The sequence below is a fragment of the Prunus avium genome, chromosome 5 (genome assembly GCF_965620075.1).
Source record: "Prunus avium chromosome 5, drPruAviu1.hap1.1, whole genome shotgun sequence".
NCBI classification, from domain to species: Eukaryota; Viridiplantae; Streptophyta; class Magnoliopsida; order Rosales; family Rosaceae; genus Prunus; species Prunus avium.
In genome coordinates, this window is record NC_142288.1 from 7528842 (window position 1) to 7535069 (window position 6228).

Sequence of the window (6228 nt, forward strand, 5' to 3'; positions counted from 1 at the left end):
TTAACCTTATGCCATATCATGTTTATGAGAAACTTAACCTTGGTGAGTTGCAAGCCACATCTGTGAGCATTCAATTGGCAGATAGAACTATCAGGTACCCTAGGGGCATTCTAGAAGATGTTTTGGTGAAAGTAGAAGAGCTGATTTTGCCAGCTGATTTCTTGGTGTTGGAAATGGAAGAAGCACCAATTCATGACAATCAGTTACCACTCATTCTTGGTCGTCCATTCATGGCAACTGCCGGTGCAATTATTGATGTGAAGAAGGGTACATTGACTATGAACGTGTTTGATGAGACAATAGCATTCAAAGTGTTTGAAGCCTCCAAGTTTCCAAGTGATGAGCATGAAGTTTTCCAGCTTGATGCAATTGATAATATGGTGAAAGAAGCACTGCCAATGAGTTATTTGGAGCCTATTGAAGCATGCATCACACAAAGCATAAGGAAAGAAGAAGTGGACAGATTAGAGGCTGTGATCTCTCCTTTACTTCTTGAGCTTGTTTGCAGCATGGATAGCTACATAGAAGTGGGAAAGAGGTATGCAAACCAATTTGAATCTTTACCCGCACCTACTAATAAGGTTTTACCTTCTATTGTGCAGGCACCGGAGTTGGAATTAAAGCAATTGCCAACACACCTTAAATATGCTTATTTAGGTGAGAGTGAGACTCTACCTGTTATCATTGCCTCACACCTCGAACCAAATGATGAGAAGAAGCTTTTGAGGGTTCTAAAAGAGCACAAAACTGCGATTGGATGGAGCATTGCAGATATCAAAGGCATAAGCCCAACATCGTGCATGCATAGGATACTATTGGAGGACAATGCAGTGCCTAAGAGGGATGCCCAAAGACGTCTCAATCCAAACATGAAGGAGGTGGTAAGGAAAGAAGTAATGAAGCTTTTAGATGTTGGTATTATTTACCCTATTTCTGACAGTAAATGGGTGAGCCCAATACAAGTTGTCCCCAAGAAATCAGGTATCACAGTGGTGAAGAATGAAGCAAACGAGCTTGTACCAACACGGATGACCACGGGCTGGAGAGTTTGCATTGATTATAGGAAGCTCAACACAGCAACAAGCAAGGATCACTTCCCTCTTCCATTTATTGATCAAATGCTTGAGAGATTGGCTGGCCATAGCCACTATTGCTTCCTTGATGGATATTCAGGTTACAACCAAATCGCCATAGCCCCAGAAGATCAAGAGAAGACAACCTTCACATGTCCCTTTGGTACTTTTGCTTATAGGAGGATGCCCTTTGGTCTTTGCAACGCCCCAGCCACTTTCCAAAGGTGCATGATGAGCATTTTCTCCGACATGGTAGAAAGGTTTATTGAGGTATTCATGGATGACTTCTCTGTCTTTGGTGATTCTTTTGATCAATGTTTGCATAACTTATCTAAGGTGTTGGCTAGATGTGAACAAAATAACCTTGTGCTTAATTGGGAAAAATGTCATTTTATGGTTAACCAAGGCATAGTTCTTGGTCATGTCATCTCTAGTAATGGAATTGAGGTAGATAAAGCTAAGATTGATTTGATTGCTTCTATGCCCTCACCTACTTCTGTCAAAGAAGTACGTTCTTTCCTTGGCCATGCAGGTTTCTATAGGCGTTTCATTAAAGATTTTTCTAAGATTGCAAGGCCTTTGTGCAATCTCCTTGCCAAGGACATGGATTTTGTGTTTGATCAAAACTGTGAGAATGCTTTCAATGCTTTGAAAATGATGCTCACAACTGCCCCAATCATTATGCCACCGGATTGGAGCTTGCCTTTTGAACTGATGTGTGACGCCTCAGATTATGCTGTTGGAGCTGTTTTGGGGCAGCGAGTTGATAAGAAGCCACATGCCATCTACTATGCTAGTAGAACCCTCAACGATGCCCAACTCAACTATTCCACCACAGAGAAGGAGTTATTAGCTGTCATATTTGCTTTAGAGAAGTTCAGATCTTATTTGATTACTAACAAGGTCATTGTTTACACTGATCATGCAGCATTGAAATACTTGTTAGCTAAAAAGGATGCCAAGCCACGCCTCATTAGATGGATCCTCTTGTTGCAAGAGTTTGACTTGGAGATAAAAGATAAGAAAGGAAGTGAGAATGTGGTGGCTGATCACTTGAGTAGATTGGTGCATGTATCTAATGAAGAGGAGGATTCACTGCCATTGCGTGAAAGCTTCCCTGATGAGCAACTCTTCTCTATTTGTGCTTTGAATTCTCTTAATCCATTGCCTTGGTTTGCTGATATTGTTAACTACTTATGCACTAACGAACTCCCTACAGGGTTATCTACATTCCAACGTGACAAGCTTAGGAAACAAGCAAGATACTACTTTTGGGATGATCCATACCTATTCAAGCATTGTCCGGACCAAGTAATTCGAAGGTGTGTGCCTGAAGGTGATTTTAAGAGCATTCTAGAGTTTTGTCACTCCCATGCATGCGGAGGCCATTTTGGAGCAAAGAAGACTGCCAACAAAGTGCTACAATCAGGTTTCTTTTGGCCTACCCTTTTTAAGGATGCTTATACATTTTGTGCTTCATGTGATAGATGCCAACGGATGGGTAATTTGCATGCTAGAAATCAGATGCCTCTCACTAATATCTTAGTCATTGATATATTTGATGTTTGGGGAATTGATTTCATGGGCCCTTTTCCTACTTCTTATGGATTTGAATATATATTAGTTGCTGTCGATTATGTTTCCAAATGGGTGGAAGCCATTGCCACTAGAACTAATGATGCTAAGATTGTGATCAGTTTTCTCAGAGGAAATATTTTTACAAGGTTTGGCACACCAAGAGCAATCATTAGTGATGGTGGCTCCCATTTTGTTAACCAAGCTTTTGCAGCACTCTTGAAGAAGTATGGAATCAAGCATAAGGTGGCAACACCCTACCATCCTCAAACTAGTGGGCAGGTTGAGATAAGCAATAGGGAGATTAAGCACATACTTGAGAAGACAGTGAACACCACAAGGAAGGATTGGTACATGCGTTTGGAGGATGCATTGTGGGCTTATAGGACAGCTTATAAGACCCCCATAGGTATGTCTCCATATAGACTTGTTTTTGGTAAACCTTGTCACTTACCAGTGGAGCTTGAGCACAGGGCTTATTGGGCGATCAAGGCATTCAATTTTGACATGAAAGCTGCTGGTGAAAAGAGGAGGCTTCAACTCAATGAGTTGGAGGAGTTGCGACATGAGGCGTATGAGAACGCTAAGCTTTATAAGGAGAAAACAAAGCAGTATCATGACAAGAAGATTCTTAGGAAGACGTTTGAGGAAGGGCAGAAGGTTCTCTTATTCAATTCACGCCTTAAGCTCTTCCCAGGTAAGCTTCGTTCTCGGTGGATTGGCCCTTTTGTTATTACTAATGTGTTTGATCATGGCGCAGTGGAGATTCAAAATATTAAGGATGGCAGCACCTTCAAGGTGAACGGACATCGGTTGAAACCTTACTTTGATGCCAACTTTGATGCCAATATTGAGTCTCAAGCACTCAAGGAGCCTCCACCACTCTCTTGAAGCTCACCAAAGTTTGGACGTCCGGCTGAAGACATAAAACTTAGCGCTTCTTGGGAGGCAACCCAAGGTGATGAGGAGAAGATAGAACGTGCAAGGAGCTTGCTTGCGTCCTAATCGCTTCAAAGGGGAGTTGTTTTCTGAACTCTAACATTTGGTTATGTCTTTTCCTTATCTTCTTTCCTTTCATTTATGAGGCATTGCTTGTTCTTATACTCTAAACATTGAGGACAATGTTTCATTTAAGTTTGGGGGGAAGGATTCAGTTATGTTGTTTTATTGTCAAATTTTAAAATTTTTAAGTGTGTCTAGTGTCTAATAACGCAGGATTTTGTGTGTTGTTTCGTTATCCTTCCAAACACCTATGATAAGACTTGGATTTAATACTAATATGGTTTTTTCAGAAATTGATAGTCATTGTTTAAGGCCTATGTGTGATTCTGAGTGAACTTTGTCTTGCATGCCATCCTTGCACTTATTGAGCACTTTGCCAAGTTAGTCCAATTTCTTGCTACTTGGAGATGTTATGCAATTCTGCTTATTTCATGATCTTGGTTTCATGCTCTAGAACTTATTTGAATATCTCTTGAGACATTCTGTTGCCATACAATGCTTAGGAAGTGATTTAGGCCATGTTTAAATCGTTTGAGCCTTTCTAACCATCCCTCTACATGTATTCATCCCTAGTCAATCCATTTGAGCCTACGTTAAGCCTTTCTTTGTGTAAACCATTTCTACCATAATAAATCTCTATTTCTTATCTTTACCTATTCTTTGAGCAATTAAAGCTATCTTTAAAGGAGAGTCATAAAGATTGCAAGGTTTTTGGAGCAAAACTGAGTCATTAGTGCTGTAACCCAAGTGTTGAAAAGAAATAAGTTTTGGGGTATTGTTAACTAATCAAAAGAGGTAATGAAGTGTGACCAATGTAGTCACGGCCCTAGGGTGTTATAAGGAAAGATCATGGTGATCTAGGGTAAAGAGCCACAAAATTAGGCCAAATAACACATTTGAAGGTGCTGAAATTATGTTGAAAATCTGCTCATGTATGTGTTCCTTGCTTGTTACAAAGTTCAGTAATCTCTCATGCTTTTACCTATGCTTTAGTTGTGCTCAAAATGTTGTTATATCTCCATGTCTCCTCTTTCATTCAACCACTACCCTAAGCCTCATTACAACCCTTGTAAAGTCCTTTTGATCCTTGGTAATGTGTGGTATTACTGTGGAGAGCTGATTTCATAATGAGCTTATGGGGCTCGAAATTCTTGATTGTGCTTTAAATGTGTGCGCATGTACTTATTTGAGTTGCAGGTGTTGTTCTGATTTGGCATTCACACACTACACTTAAGGATGTCATTGTAAGCTTTGCACACTCTTGAATCATGTGTGGAACTTAGATTGTGATTGTTGTGTTTCTTTGGAACCATATACTTTGATGATTCTTTGAGGATATTGTTTGGAAGGCTAGCTGCTTATTTTCTGTTTTCTAAGTTGTAGTTTTATTTTGTTTGCTCGAGGACTAGCAAAGTCTAAGTTTGGGGGTATTTGATAAGTTCATAATTTCACACATTTGCATGCCTTCGTTACTTAGTAATTTTGTTTAGTTTCTCTTTATTTCAAGTCACTTACCTATGTTTGTGTGTTCTATAGGTTGAAGGCAGCAAGAGATTGCTTTTGAAGCAAAATGGTGCAAAACGTGCAAAAACTGGATATTGAGTTAGAAGTTCATTTCGGACTTATCTTCTTCATCCGAGCTTGGATTGGGCCAATACTTGTGTGGTTGGATCAGAGACATTCTGAACTTCAAAATGGATATCTTAAAGTCATATTTGGATTCAGCCAAACCCAATCCGTGAGCCCATCAAAATACACATCATGCTGACATGAGGATGAGCTGATGGATGCTTGGTCATGGTGAGCTAGGCATGAGCTATTGGTTTCTGGATGGATGCTTGATCATGCTGACATGAAGATGACCTATGGCTGCTGGTGGGATTTATTAGTGCAGCAACCAATTCTGATTATCTAAATACAAGTGTTGTATGCATTAGTCATATTCAATTCAGAATTCCCCTTTCCTTCTCCCTATAAATACCACTTCCATTCCACATCCCAGACACAATTCACTTCATCCATTACTTCCATACACACATTCAGATTCACCACAAAGAGAGAGAGAGAGCTAGCTGCAAAGGAGGGAGAGCTGGGAGCTGTCCTGGAAACTACCTTGCTGCCACCAGCTAGTTCTTCTATTCTCTTTATTCTACCTATGTATTTCTTATCTTCTGTATTCATAATTATGTTTAACTAATCCATTTTGTTAGGGCTTAGGATGAAGCCCTAGTCATGAATATTCAATGTTATGGATGATTTCATAGTTAATTGATTTCCTTGCTTTCATTATCAAGTTGTTAATCTCCAGCTTATTATGTGCTTGATGTATGTTTTCTTGGAGTAGCTAACTAGGATTTTATGCATCTAGCACAGGTTGGGAAGGGGTTTAGATTCACCAATTCTACTCTCCTTTCACAAGCAACACATGAATGGCCTAAGAATCATTCAAGGGGTTAATAACCATAGGTTGACTAGGACAGATACCATGTTCTAGGACTTGTGTGATTATCATATTCTCAAGGAACTTAATGACTCTTATATGCTTTATTCTAAGTAGATACCATGCTTAGGTTGCATA